The sequence below is a fragment of the Microcebus murinus genome, chromosome 5 (genome assembly GCF_040939455.1).
Source record: "Microcebus murinus isolate Inina chromosome 5, M.murinus_Inina_mat1.0, whole genome shotgun sequence".
NCBI lineage: Eukaryota > Metazoa > Chordata > Mammalia > Primates > Cheirogaleidae > Microcebus > Microcebus murinus.
This window is the reverse complement of record NC_134108.1, coordinates 30,888,181-30,904,493: the sequence shown is the minus strand read 5'-3', so window position 1 is coordinate 30,904,493 and position 16,313 is coordinate 30,888,181. Positions and strand designations below refer to the sequence as shown.

At 37.2% G+C, this 16,313-nt stretch overlaps 1 protein-coding gene across 24 annotated transcripts in view; it reads right to left on the bottom strand.

The window, feature by feature from the left end:
* Positions 1–16,313, bottom strand: part of EPB41L2 (erythrocyte membrane protein band 4.1 like 2) — a 202,950-nt gene that overhangs the window by 108,189 nt on the left and 78,448 nt on the right. Inside the window, exon 1 of one of the 24 annotated variants that reach the window (XM_076002945.1) lies at positions 14,500–14,794. The exons of 17 other annotated variants lie outside the window; for them this stretch is intronic. The gene's annotated coding sequence lies outside the window, so the exon portion shown is untranslated. 6 more of the 24 variants (XM_076002951.1, XM_076002954.1, XM_076002959.1 and 3 more) reach the window with 6 other exon arrangements.

Below are 16,313 nucleotides of genomic sequence, written 5' to 3'. Positions count from 1 at the left end.
GTTATTTTCCAAACTCTCCCGATTTTAATTTTGTGGCAAGGGGCAGGGTAAGGAAGGCTAGGAAGGGGAATAGCAGAGAGATAACAGGGAGAAAGCACACAACAAGAGGGTTCAAAACCACCAGAAAAAAATGAAGATTTTTACTCTAATTTGCAGAATTCTCTCAGAGTCACAGAACCAAAACTAGTGTCACAACAATAGAATTCTAAATCTAAACAGCTGGAACTTAAAGTCACAAAGACCAAGAGTGATTACTTTTGATAGGTTTCAACTAGTTACAAATAATATTATAATTGACTAAAACAATCCAATTTTTAAAGGAAAATTACTTTTCTCTATACTTAGTATCCTTCATTCTTAATATGAAAACGTTATCAACAATGTTAAAAAGTATCAAGGCACATTTCACAGAAATTTCACACGTTAAAACCAAAATCTACCAAAATATGAAGTGTTATAAAAACAAATTTTAAAAGTCACATGCCTAATAGCAAGAAAATTAAATCTGGAACAAAGATGTATTATTTTGTTTTCCAATATTAAGTCTCATAATTCACTGTGACTATTCCAATGCAAAAGTTAATTTTCTGGGAAAGTTACTCAAACTATAATCAAATCACCAAAACTTCCATCCCATCCAACTCAGTTATACTTTTCTTTGTATATGTGATTATAAGAAAAATATCTAAGGACCCTAATCCAAATAAAATGAAGACATTATAGAGTGGAAAAAAATACATTCAATGATTGATCTTATCAGAACTAATGAAAACAAAAATTAAATCTGAAAATAAATGGTTGCCTAAATTTTACACAAGCAAAGAGGGACTTTTAAAGTCTGGAAGTATCACTGACATACAGCATAGGTGGGCCTGCACAGACAGCAGATCACACTCACTCTCTTTTCTCTTGCCAGTGACAACAGTGCTCAAACTCCTGGCACGGTGGCCAGAAGGTACTGTCCCAGGTATCCTCAAAAGTGGTACAAACTTAGGGCTGGTGTGATGGCATGCACCTGTAGTCCCAGCTACTTGGGAAGCTGAGGCAAATGGATCACTTGAGCACAAGAGTTGGAGGCTGTAGTGTGCTATGATCACACCTGTATTCACACTGTACTTCAGCCTGGGCAACATGGCGAAAGCCCCCTCTCTTAAAATACAAATTTGAATAGGTCAAAAAAAGAGAATAAAGTACACATTTTAAAGTTTTGACATATAATTCAAATATCATAAAATTCACCCTTTCAAAGTGTACAGTTAGTGGTTTTGAGTATTCCAAAGGTTATGCGACCATCACCACTAATTTTAGAGTATTTTCATCATTCCAAAAAGAAACCCTGTACCCATTATTATTCATATCTTCTGCGAATCACATATCTGATAACAGGTGTCCTGATACTAATTCAGAATATATAAAGAACTCTTACAACTCAACAAAAAGACATAAAACCCAATTTAAAACTGGACAAAGGACTTGAGTAGACATTTATCCAAAGAAGATATACAAATGGCCAATAAGCACAAAGAAATGTACATCAAAACCACTATGAGATACCACTTCACACCCACTAGGATGTCTAGAATCAAAAAGATAGTGGCCGGGCATGGTGACTCATGCCTATAATCCTAGCACTCTGAGAGGCTGAGGCAGGCGGATCGCTCAAGATCAGGAGTTCGAAAGCAGTGTAAGCAATAGTGAGACCCTATCTCTACCAAAAATAGAAATAAATTAATTGGCAAACTAAAATTATATATAGAAAAAATGAGCTGGGCATGGTGGCGCATGCCTGTAGTCCCAGCTACTTGGGAGGCTGAGGCAGGAGGATCGCTTGAGCCCAGGAGTTTGAGGTTGTTGTGAGCTAGGCTGACCCTATGGCACTCTAGCCCGGGCAACAGAGTGAGACTCTGTCTCAAAAAAAAAAAAGATAGATAGTGGCCAGGTGTGGTGGCTCATGTCTATAATCCTAGCACTTTGGAAGGCTGAGGCAGGAGGATCACTTGAGGCTTATGAGTTCAAGACCAGCCTGAGCAACATAGCAAGACCTCATCTCTCAAAAAAAAAAAAGTTATTTTTTTTAATTAAAAAAATATAGTAACAAGTATTGGTGAAAATGTGGAAAATTTGGAACTGTCAACATTGCTAATAAGAATATAAAATGGGGCCACCACTTTGGAAAACAGTTTGGCAATTCCTTAAAAAGTTAAACATGGAGTTACCATATGACCTAGCAATTCTAATGCTAGGTATATACCCAAGATAAATGAAAGCATCTCTTCACACAAAAATTTGTACATGAATGCTCATAACAGCATTATTCATGATAGCCAAAACAAATGGAAACAACCCAAATGTCTATCAACTGATGAATGGATAATATGTGATATCCATACAACAGAACATTATTCAGTCAGCAAAAGGAATGAAGTGCTGATACATGGTATCACATGGGCAAATCTTGAAAATATTATGCTAAGTGAAAAAAAGCCAGCTACATGTTGTATGATTCCATTTATGTAAATGTCCAGAATACGCAAATCCAAACAGATTGAAAGTAGATTATTGGCTGCCAGGGGCTGAGGGGACAGGAGGATGGAGAATATCTATTTACAGGTACAGTTTTCTTTTTGGAGTGATAAAAATGATCTAGAATTAGAGTATGGTGAGGGTTGCACAACCTTCTGAATATGCTCAAAACCACTGGATTGAATCCTTTAAAAGGGTGAATTTTATGGTATGTGAATTATAGCTCAGTAATAAAAAATAATTTTTAAAATGTTATTCACATCTAATATACAAGCACAAAAACAACCAATCAGCCTATATTTAATGGCTCCTAGAATGTGCCAAGAAGTAGGCATGAGAATAAAGACTGCCTTCAAGAAGCTGAGCGAATGAGGAGTATAGATAAGCACAGATAAGCCAAGAGCATGTTGCTTAGAAAGCACAGGACTGATACTTAACCCAGATTAGGAGAAGAGGGTCCTCCGGCAAGCCTTTCTACAGAAGTTAGCCTTTGAGGTGCTTTTAAAATAATAAGTACTCATTAATCAGACAAAGTAGTCAGGACAGCAGGTACATGTCAGGCACAAAGAGGTGTGTGGAAACATGAGAGCATTCCTCACAGAGGAAACCATAGGTACAGAACAATGATCCACTGTAGAAGTGAAGTGGGAACTTGTGTGTGGAGATAGAAGGGGAGGTGGAAGGCAAATTGGTAATATTAATAATTAACACTAAGAGAAGGAGGCAGAAGCCAGAACATAAAAGACTTTGTGTATGTTTTCTTTGTTCTGGTTTTTTTAGAGACAGGGTCTCACTCTGTTGCCCAGTCTGGCCTTTGAACTCCTGATCTCAAACAATCCTCCTACCTTAGCCTCCCGAGTAGCTGGGACTACAGGCACACATCACCATGCTCGCCCCCATTGCTCTCCACCCCAGCTGTGTGTGTTATTTTAAAGGCAATGAGGAGGTTATTTTAAAGGCAAAGAGAAGCCATATTAACTACTTTAAATAGAGGACCAAGAGAATGAGATTCCCATTTCAGATAGCCCAACCTGACTGTAAAGTACAAAATGAGAGAAAAAACTGAAACAGAAAGACATCCAGAAGATTGTTACAGTAATGCAGACATGAAAAACACATGTACAATGTCGGAAGCGACTGGGTAAAGGACAAGAAATGAATCTAATGGTAAACAGGTAGAGTGGACATGACTTGGTATTCAAATTGAATAGAGAAAGTCAAAGAGAAGAATCGAGGACAAGTTCTAGGTGATGGGAGACTGGAGTGATGGTAGAATTATCCATGGGAATGGAGCATACCAGTAGAAGTGGGACTAGTTGACATTTAACTTAATTATTGAATTCACTGTGATTGAGAAGTTTGTGGAAATATCCATTTGGCCACGAGACACACAAGTTTTGAATGGAGGCTAGGCATGCAGTAGAGATATGGCTTGGGGGTTGTCATCATATGGGCAACAGCTAAAAGCACAGGTGATACTGGCATCACCTAGATAAAAAGTGTAGCTTAAGCTTAGAGGACCCTAAAAAGAACCCTTATTACTGTATGTAAGGATCAGGCAGAAGAAAAGGTATGAGGACCAGAAGAAATATATAGTGAGACAGGAAAATCAGGGAACAATAATGTCCTTGACAGCCATACTACACAAGAGGGAATAGTTAACTACCATACCTACGTGTCCAGTGTTACTTCTCATTTTAGGCCCCTGAAATTCAAAATCACATCTTCCAATAAGAACCTGAGGACACTTAAACTGGTTCCATGTTACACAGAAAACCTTTTTTTCTTTAATGTATCATTGACCATGTACCATTTTAGTGGAGCATATCATTTACATTAATCATGAAATGAACAAAGTTGATTTCTAACATATGCTATCTAATTACATTTTGAGAACTGAATAAATGTCCTGGTAAGATTAAAACCCAAATATCCCATGCCTGTCTAAGCTAACCAAGACAAACAGGCAGCTCTCTAATTACTTTGGTTATGAGAAACAGTCTGGGGACCAATCACTAAAGATGATTTTTGACCAAAATATTTTAGAAGCAATAAAATATAAAACTCAAGTTTCCACTATTATGTTAAAAGCATTAACAGTTATTTATATTTCAATCATAAGAGCTATTACTCAACGTTTACTGTGTCAGACACTGTGCCCATAATTTCTGCTCAAATCATCTCACAAAGGCAGGTATTATCCTCATTTTGCAAATAATAAATGGAAGATAAGTTAAGTGACTTGTCCAAGGCCAAGAGATGGAAGACCACAAAGTTGTATACCTCTCCTCACACATACTTCATAATAGAATCACAGCTCCATTGTGCATGAATGACCTACTAACTACAAAGGCCTTGGCCCAGTCCTCAAAGATTCATGCCAGTTTGTGAAAATGACTATAGAACAACACGAGCATATCCTGAGATTTACTATAATTAACCCTGCCACATCCTCAAAGTAAGAAATTTACAGATGAATTCCCATCACAAAGAAAATCATATTTGAACGTTATTATTTGCCCATGTAATTACAACAGAGTTGGTAACATAAACTGAAGCCCAGATACAGAGATAAAGAGCACAGATAAACCACCCAGTTAAACCTCACAAAGTCCTTATCAATCCTCACTATATCCACACTTTTAAGTGTTGAGAACCTCAGAGGCGATCAATGTAAATGGGCAACAAGATAGAAAACAAGGGAAATGGCTAATTGGATTATGAATACTCAACAATAAGGGTGGATACAATTATATGTAAATAAGCATATCCTTAAAATAGTTTCAAGAGCTCAAAACTAAACACTATTTTCTTTGTTGATAAAATGGTTTCTTGAACAAATTACCACCATCAAGAAAACATGATTATACCACATCCACTCACCATAATTATCATGCCTATAACTCTCGGAGTTTCAGATGTGGGTACGCCTTTAAACTCCATTGCACATGAAAATGGAAACTTCTGCACTGGAATGCAAGCATTCCCACTAAAATGAAAGCTCCATGAGGGCTGAGATCTTTCCTTTATATACTGCTATGTTCCCAGCATCTAGACTGGCACATAAAAGGTATCTAATAAATATATACTGAATGAATATTGTTAAATCATCTATTCTAATATCCTCATTGTATTTTATCAACAAGGAAACTGAGGCTCAAAAAAACTAGGAGACTTGCCTCATAACAGATGGGCAAATCCCAAATCAGAACTCAAGTTTTCCTAACTCTAGCGATGCTCATTGCATGAATCTTTAACTACAATTACCCAAAATCCATCATTAGTATGGTTATATAACATACTAAGACCTTTCTACTTATCATCAACTAAAAAGAACACTGCTGTGAACAGCCAGCCCATTAGACAAGCATGTGGTTTGGAGACAATTATCATGTTGGCATGCTCCATCTGGGTTGATAAAAATGTTCATTATTATAACAGCTCCATGAGAAAAAGCATGCGTCATTTAACATGCAACCAAGCAGAAAACCATCATCAATAGAGGATCAGTACTGGTTAGGTAAGGAGCTGTGTTACATAAAACCATTCTTTTTTCCCCTATGTTTAAAAAAGGTAAATTCCAAGGTGCTGTCACTACCACCAGCCTGAACTATCAAGCATATAACATTATGCTACTTAAACACTGGCCTTTAATCAGAATACTACAGCAAGCAAAGCAAAATAGATACACAACTCTACACACTCATATAAAGAACTCCAAGCAAAGGGTTCATGCTAATTTGGGGGTCCAGAAATTTCCTTAAAATATTGAAAGAATCCACTCTATAAGTTCTTACTGTTCATAAAATCCTGAAGCAGAGACCAAGGTGGGTGCTGCTGCCAACTGAGTAGTTCCCATCCTCTGGGATCATGAGCAATATGAGGGTTTTGATTTCTACGAACAGAGTTCAATACATTATTTAGGGACCCAAGATTTACAAAATAGAAAAGCAAACATTTCTAAACCTCAAAAATGGTAGTAAAGGAATGGAGGGACGCTTTCATTTGAACTTTGAGAAAAACAAAACCCTGCAACAAATAACCACTAAACTTAAATAATATTGGCAATGTACGGACAGGTCTAATTCAGCCGTTTTCTAGATCTGACAAAACTAGTTTTCATCTGCTATTGGGTAACATATAGAGTAGAGGATATACAGAGCACCTTGCTGATACCCACAATCACTTGCTTAGGTTCATCTCCCCATATAGCCTACAGCCCAAGGGGAGGTCTTTTAATATTCCACTATTTGATACCATTAAAGCATCAAGTGTGAGAAAAAGAAATACTGTGACCCAGATACAGGAATGATTCAACAGCCACCTAACTCTACTTTGGAAATAATGGAGTGATACTTTTCAAATATATTTGACATTTGGAGTTGAAAAGGGAAGAAAAGAGAATATCTGGAAAGGGAGAAGGAATTTAAAAAATAGGCACACTTAGAGAAGACTGAAAGTTAAGTCCTTTCCCTTTCAGGTTTATTATTCTTAAGTGCCAGAAGGTCTAGAAAATACCTCATATTCAAATAAGTACTAATATATTCCAAAGAGACTATCTACATGATAAAAATAAACAAGTTATTTTTAAATAATCCGATGCTACCTACCCTACTTACCTTTATAACACACCATATCACTTATTTATTTTTAAAGGGACAAAGGACCTGTAAGAAAGAACTATTTCTATAAAAATGCAAGCTAGTATCTGGTTTAAATTAAATACAGACACACACAAGATATGAACTGCAATTCTTTGCTAGTTCAAGTTGAAGCAGGATCAGGTTACATTCAGAGCATGTATTCCCTCCACCCTTTCTTGTTTTTAACAGAACCCAAATTTTGTTCAGCTTTCCTCCCTCTTCCACATGTTTGCCAACAGAGGCTGGCTCCAGGATGGGCCACAAGGGTAGGTGCTACTGGTTCAGGCAGTCAGAGCAGTCTCCATCCCCTCTCCAACAAGACATGCAGAAAATCTGCTGGTGGACTCCTGGAAAAGGATCTCTCTCTCTCTAACAAGAGCCAACCCCACTGTTGCCTCTGAACACTGTATACATAACACCTAGAAGTGTTGTTGCCATCTCCAATCCATTGAGGGGAGAAAGCCTGAGAACACATTGACCCGCACTAGAGGGCACTGGCAAGAGAATCACAGAGAAGAGGACCAGCCCCCTGATCGGGCCACATGAGACTCCGTCCTGTGTCAGAACTTCCTGTTATGTGAGATAACCTCCCCCCCCCCAACTCTGGCTGAAACAGTGAGCCAGGGGTTTCAGTTCCTTGTAGCCAAAAGCATCCTGATGTCAGCTTCTGCTTATTCAGAGGAAAGCATTACAAAATAAGCCTTAAGAAACTGGGAGCACATGTAGAATCATCTCAGGTTATTACTCCCCACTGCATTTTATGACTCTCATACCTAAGAGCCAGAGTTGTCAAATTTTTCATTGTTTTCCAGATGATGTTCAGTTTTTAAAAACCTAACACTTGACTTAATACTAGTGAGATAAACCACTAAGTCTTTATTCTAGCAACTCTAAATAAGAATGAAAGAAAAAATTCTTAAAGTTCATCAAAAGATAACATGTATTTTTTCATATATTGGAGAGATGGTTTTTGAAAATTAGGGCATAATTTTAAATACTGTCCAATTTTAATAACAATTGAGATAAGTACAAACAATCTTATCTGTTAAAAGCAAGTTCCTGCTGCTCTTATTAAAGATTAAATCAAAAAGAAAGCTATGTCAAGCAAAGCCCTCTCTACAAGCAATGAAGGCCATCCCAGAAATAGATGCCCTTTCCTGATATGAGAGCTAAACAACCAGAGTCCATGCATAAATCATTATGGATGTTCTTCACATAATCATAAGCACATAAGCCTGTATTACTGGGCAACTCAACAGACACTCTAATAGAGATGATATAAAGACATCCCGAACCCCGCTGGCTCTGAGCTGAGTGGTCGGAAAGATTGGTGACTGCATTTGCTTTGATTCCTTCTCTCAGGTGGAACACTGGTTTTGTGTAACAGGCAGAGCTGGAGCTACATTCTTTCTGTGAGAAGTTACTTAATGTTTGGATAAAATAGCATGATAGTTTGAGATCAAGTCTGGAAAACAAAACAGGATTAGAATTCCAGCTCTGCTTCTTATTGCCTATGCAACCGTAGACAAGTTATTTAGCCCTGCTGAGTTTCAGTTTCCTTATAAGCAAAATAGGGATATAATAGGTACTTGCTGGGTGGCTCAAAGGATTAAGTGAGATGCTAGACATAAAGTGCCTGGCACATAACAAATTCATAATAAATGGTGGACCACTGTCATCAAACAGAGATTCTGCAAAGAAAGGAACTATTTCCATTTGTTCACTAAAAACAACAGTAATGGTAGTAATAATCCCAACAGAAATAATAATATCAGTTATTTGCTGAGCACTGCTCTAGAAGAAATTTTGCATGTAGCAATTCCTTTAATCTTCACAACACTTTAAGGAAGGAACTAAAATTATTTCCATGTTATGGATGAAGAAGGTAAAAAGAAAATAAATAGCTTGGTCAAAGCCATGTTGCCAATAAATGTAAGAGCCAGAATTCCAATCCAGCTCCAGAGACCTTATGCAACTCTTCTGTCAACCCCAAAACGACTTTACTACTATAAAACCAGCACCTAGCATGATGCCCAACAGTTAATTATTTGTTGAAAATGTGTAATCAATAAATTGCCACCACTATTTGGGGCTTTGTACTCATTAGCAACGTGTTCTACCTGAGCACCCCCAATTCAATTTCACTGACTGTCAGGATGTAGATTCAGTATCTTACCCACTTCTTTCAAAACAAATGTTTACTGAGTACTTGCAAAGCACATGCACCAGATCCCAGTAACATAGATGAAAGAATCCTGCTTCCCAGTCTAGTAAGGAACATAGGTAACTAGATTAGCATAATACATAGTCCACAATTTGTCACTGATTCCTAAATTTGGATAATTTAAATTCAGAAATTACAACTAGTTTGAAAAGTAGCCACAGTTTTCTCAAAAGCTACCATTGTCAACTCTGCAGATAATCACATGATGGTCCTTCATAGAAAATGTTGGTTAAACATTCATACAAATAGGCATCATGCTTTTTAAAGAGTACTAATTCTCATTCTCAGTTGTATTTGGTAGAAACATATTTGCTCTGTAGCTGAATTCAAGTAACCTAAATTCAAAAAGCCAAATAAAACAATCCTGTTTATAAGTTGGCTCAACATCAAAAAATGCAAAACAAATTTCATTTTTAAATTCACTAGTCTGATTTAAACCATCAGCCCAATAACAAAGGGGAAAGTAGCTGAAGGATGAGCAGAGTTAACAGAAAAAGACATATACGGGGCACATAAACATATGAAAAGATGCTCACCACACTCTTCATACAAGAAATGAAGTTAAAAATTCAAGATGGAGATATCTAAAAGTTTAATCATGCAATCACCGAGCAAGGCTGTGGGAACAGAGGTAATCTTATACAATTGCTGGTAGAAGAGTAAATCAGTACACAGACCCAATGGAAGTCGATTTGCCAACAGCTATCATAATTCCAAATTTGTACACACTTTAAAATAGTAATCTTACTTGTGGTAACATATCCTACAGACACATTTGCACATACGTAAATTTATTGTGTACAAGGTGATTCACTATAACATTGTAAAAGCAAAGTATCAACATCTACTTATAGGAGATGTCATACCACATTCATATAAGAGAATACTACGCAGCCCTAAAGAAAACGAAAATGAGAAAGGTATACAGTTACCAAAATAATCCCAAGGTACATTGTTAAGTATAAACAGCAGGATTCACACAGTATACATGTTAGGTTACTTTATAGGGATAGGAACCTTATACAGATAGTACAGCTTATAGGATGAAAGCAAAGTGTGTGGGAGATAATTACGTGACTATGAACACACACCTGTATATGCATAAAGAAATGAGAAGGATACAGAAGAGTAACGGGGCATGGTGGATGGCACTGGTAGATGACATGAGATATGGGAGACAGTATTCACTGAGTAGAAGTTTTCACAAACTGAAATACTTTATTAGGAAACAATATTGATGCATTAAGTGAAGCCAGCTTGGCTGGCCTGCTTCCATGGAGACAACTCAAGTGCCACAAGAGACTACCACAAGCAATAGTGCCACCTTGCCCTGTCACAAAGCTCTAACCACTCGAATGAAGAGTGTGCATGCAGAAACGTTCCAGTCTATTCCAGCTCAGCAGCAGCATTACAATAGTCTAAAACAAAATGGTTTCTTGGCACATGAGGCTTAAGATTGTCTCTACATCCTCAAAGAAATTGATTTCTGCCAGTCTTCAGTTCAGCATACTTCACAAACCACTCCTTACCCCACATAGATTGCTCTTCTAAAGAGTGTAAGCTCAACACCTAAGCTTGTGGAACAGCAATATTTTTTAATACGTTTTTCATTTAAAAAAATACTTAATACATATACAATCCTCTCTTAGTACCTGTAGGGGATTGGTTCCAGGACCCCCACATAAACCCAAATTCGCACATGGTCCCACAGAACCTGAGGACGGGAAAAGCTGGCCCACTTATATGGGTTTTGCACCCAGCAAATACTGTATTTATTACCTAAGTTTGGTTGTGGATGCAGAAGCCACCCATTCAGAGAACCAACTGTATTTACTGAAAAACACCCACACATAAGAGGACCCATGCAGTTCAAGCCCGTGTTATTCAAGGCTCAAATGCAGTTCCTGAGAAAACTTTGCTTTTGGCTTATTTTTATCATTTTGTCCCCAGTGTAGAGTTGAAACAAATAGGTGTCTTTTGCTAACAATAATTTTCATACATAAGCAGGTAGGCCAAAAATATTATTCTTATCCTCTACTGGAAGAATGGGAATAGGATACTTGGACATAGAGTTCTCTGAGAGTTGAGAAAATCTTCTATAAGGGAGAGTAAAACAGGCTGGGCACAGTGGCTCACATCTGTAATCCCAACACTTTGGCACTTTGGGGGAATAAGGCAGGAGGATCACTTGAGGCCAGGAGTTCGAAACCAGCCTGGGCAACATCACAAGACCGCATCTCTACACAAAATTTAAAAATTAGCCAGGCATGGTGGTACGTGCCTGTACTCCCAGCTACTCAAGAAGCTGAAGGAGGAAAAATCGCTTGAGCCCCCAGGAGTTTGAGGTTACAATGAGCTATGATCGTGCTACTACACTCCAGCCTGGGCAACAGAGTAAAACCCTGTCTCTTTAAAAAAGGGGGAAAAAAAAGGTAGAGGGAGAGAGTAAAACAGAAATGGAAGATTCTTATTAAATTTCTAAGCAGGTCATACACAAACATTCCCGATCTCTCAGCAGCTTCCTCTTCATTTGTAGGGAAAAGCAGGAACAAAATTGGCCTGACAAGCACAAGGATGTCATGTTTCCTGCCCACACCTATTCCCTGCCTCATATCTGCTATTATATTCACACGAAAAGGGTGAAACTTTTGTACAGATGAGTAACTACATGTTCCTAGTACAGTGTCATACATCCGGTAGCTTCGAGATAAATATCTCTTGTGTTGTTCCTAGTATTTGGGGAACATTTATTTGGACTACCATCCTATAGTGCTCTATAGAAGAAAAAAATACACATTTTCTTCCAGTGATATCATAACCAGGCTCAAAACAGAGCAGTGCCAATACCAATAATCTCCTGTGACCATAACAGACACCAAGAAGCACACTTTTTCTATGTTCATCCCACAATTACCTTATGCATAAAATGCCTCCCCAACCCAGTCACAAAAATGCCTCCTTGGTCTCAAGTGGTAATTGACAACAAGTCTAATATTATTTCTGTGTGAATCAAACTCTAAAAACAGCAGTGGTTCAGGAGACGCTTCCCAAATAAGCTAACGACAAATCCACCAAGGTTAACTGCACAGGATAAATGCACAGGCTGCAGACGCTGCATTTTAATAGGTCATAAGACAAAAGCTTGTCAAAGTCAATCAACTCCCCCACACTATGACAAGTTCACCAAGCTGGAGCCTACACTGATCTCATACTTTCAAATCCTCTTCTCCATAAGCTTTGGAACACTGCAGTCAACAGGCATAAATACCTAAATCTTGTCAAAAAACATAATTCACTTTTAAAATTTTGTTCATTAGCTCTTCTGCCATTTTAAATATTTATAGCACTTGCCAAAGAGTTATGCCAACGTATAGCATATATTCTAAAAACTAAGGCTATAAACTGAATGACTTTTTTTTCAGCTTAAGTAAGCACAACCACATGTTGACGCCAGTTCACTGGTCAGTTGATCAGAAGGTGCCACAGAGTGTTAGCATTATGGAACTTCCAAACCTGGTGTGATAAGAGCAACTTTTCCTATGCGGGAAAAGCTGTAACCACAATGGAATTACATACATGCCATTTGGAATGCTATAAAACCTTTTTTTTTTCCCCCAAAGTATTTCTAACTCTGAACATTAATTTAGTTCAAAACTACTTAGTAACAGCGTCAAATAAATAACTATTTTTAAGTGGTAGTGGCTAAGACAAGTTTTTACTTTAGCTAAATGTATTTATTTCTTTGGAGGTAAAATTCTCAAAATTCACTATTTACAAAAGTGATTTGGTAGAGTGTCCTACTGGAGAATATGTCAGGCATTCAACCTTCAGTCCACAAAAAAATTCAAGAAAAACTAATATCAAAATTGAAATCTTACCTGTCCAGTGTGATCCTGCTATGGTGTTAAACTACAGGTCATCAGTATATAATCTGTACAGAAACACTACAAAGCAGATGGGGGGGAGGGAGGCAATGACTGACTGCCCAGATTATCAGCATCACCTTGATAGTTATTTTTTATTCAGGTCCTACACCCAAGTCACAAATAATTTGAAGAGGAAATTTTGGGGGGGATAAAAATAAAAAACTTAAACTTCCCAAGTAAACATGCATCTCCCCAAAAACACCATAAATACTTTAGTGGTATAGGAACATTCCCTGTAGTGTCAACAATAAAAACAGAATTGCAGAGATTGTCTGCTAATTACAGTGGCACTGATTTTGTTAGAAAGTAGCATAGAAACAAGGATGTTTTTGAAGGAAGATGATTTAGACTGGTACATTATATAAAGAAAAAGCATGAAGATTTTTTTCTAAGTCTCGACGTCAGAATCTGGGCAATATGATGAGTTTTCACATCTCTTCAAACAGCAGATTAAATATTTAGTAATAAAAGAAGATGTTGATACCTATCCTTATTCAACCAATATTTACTTAGGGTGTTTCCATTATCAAAACAATAATCAGTCCTGTTAATAGCTACTAATATGCAGATGCTAAAAACTGAATTCAAATCTCTGATAGCTATAGTATAACTTCTTTTAATCAAACACGTTAGGGTGAAAATGAAGCACTTTATAAATTAATTAAACTGAAAGTTTTCATTTAACATGCTTAAAAAAACCCAGCTGTATACTATTAACCTTACACCAGTCCTCACTGTGCTTTAATCATAAACTTTCATATAGTATACCACACCACTGAATATATCAATTGTGAAACAACCAGACACATATATAAGCCAACTAGCTTCATTATTCTCACAGTTCAAACCTGAAAAAGCTATTATGTTAAAGATAACCTGAAAAAATTCAACATTTGCCTAGAAAAATGCAAGCAAGCAGTCTAAAACTAAACTCTGCCCGTTGAAGAAAAAATATATTCTTCATAGGGCTTGGTTCAAATATAACTACATATTCCCTGTGGAGCAGTGTACTTACCCAGATTTCATCTACTTCTGTACATTAGCATTTTCCAAATTTTCAGTCCACTGAATATAATCACACTCTCAACAGCAAACTTCACAAGCAGCAACAAACAAGTATGTATCATGAAACCCAACTGCTACAACAGAAATGCTCTAATAATCTCCCCCTTGAAATACATACGCAGCTTTTAAGCACATGAAACACGTTGTGTGCTGTTTCCTGTCACTGGAAGACTGGAAAGCTGATGGAAATCTAGCATCCAAAAGCTTAATGAGCAAGACTGGCCCCACCCAAGCTAGACCCTGCTGGAGAAGGGCATGCTCAGTAGAAAGTCCAGCTCGGTTCCAAGTCACTTCATTCCTCAGCTAGAAAATTCACATGGGTCAAAGAAAAAAAGTCAGCTTCCTGCTGCCTGTTCTACTCACTAAATGAAGAAACCTACATAGAGACTAGTTTTAACGACACAACTCTAATTTTTTAATTATAATTTTTATAATTCTACTGAGAATTTTTTCTCATTCAGTTTTTGTGCTTATGATGCTTGCTTTGGGTCTCCATTTTGCAACTTTGTTTTTATTTCTGTCTTTTCAATATACCCTACAAATAGACAATAAAAGTATACTACACAACATATAGTAGCCCTTCTTATCCTTGGGGAAAAACACCCAGTGGATGCCTGAAGGATGCCTGAACCCACGGATAGTACCAAACTCAACTGTCATCAACTGGATCACATTTCTGTTCATGTCTTCACCCATAAATATAATGCCTTTTCCATCTTAACTAATCACTTACCATGCACTGTGGCTATAACTTTTGCAGTTTGAGGTACCACGGTGAAACTAGCATGAATTTCTTTTTTTCTTCTTCACAGTTTCATGGGTAGAAGATTCATTACCATAGATCTTAACTGACCTCAGCATACACTTTTTTCCACTTTCCTCATTAAGTCAAGAACTTTCACTTAAAGGAAGCAGTTGACAGTTAACAGCTTCCCTTTGGCATATATGCATTGCCAGCATCACTAATCTTGTGCTTTGAGGCCAGTATTAGGCAAAATAAAGAAGACTTAAACACAACCCCTATGATACTACCACAGCTGATCTGACCACCAAGCCAGCTATTAAATAGTGTCTACAGTGTGATCTGCTGGATTCACTTCCTAGGTGAGACAGACGGGGCAAGGTAAGATTTAATCACGCAACTCAGAATGGCATGCAATTTAAACCTTATAAACTGCTTATTTCTGGTATTTTCCATTTTAATATTTTCAGGCCACAGTTGACCACAAGTGACCGAAACTACAGAAAGTGAAACCATGGATAAGGGTGGGACTACTGTACAGTCTAATCATCTTTATAAACTACTATAAACTGATATATACATTTTTAGATATAGAGAAACCATGCACATAGTCCAGTTTTCAATCTATAAAAATGAAAAATCTATTTTGATTCATTTGTACAAGGATGTCTATTTATTCTGTACGTAAAAATGGAGGCTTGTTTTAACATAGATTGCATAAGTACCATGACATAGTTATAAAGCTAATAAATCCCTGTTTTATACTGTCAATCCTAAATTGAGAAGTGGCTAAAATAAGGTAATCCTACATCCATCTCTCCTATGAATACAAATATAAGTGGAAGCAAAGTAAATATAAAGTCACTAAAGGAAAACGAGTCACTTCTAAGATTAAGGTCAGAGTGATCTGAGCAATAACTAATCTTTCTTAACTCTACAGTAACAAACCCCCATTAAATTTCCACAATTTAAATTCTGGTTTTCCACCCTGCCCCATGTATGTATGCAGGATTGAGATAGACTATGAACCCATGTGTTCATTTTTACAGCTTCATCATGCTACTTATTCCTCTCCTACCAAGCAGTTCCTGAGTCAATGAGTAATTATCTGTTCACATTTACCTAAAAGTCTTCAAAAAAGAAATTTTAAAAGAGGACTTTATCATAAAGAAAATACTTTAATATTTAAA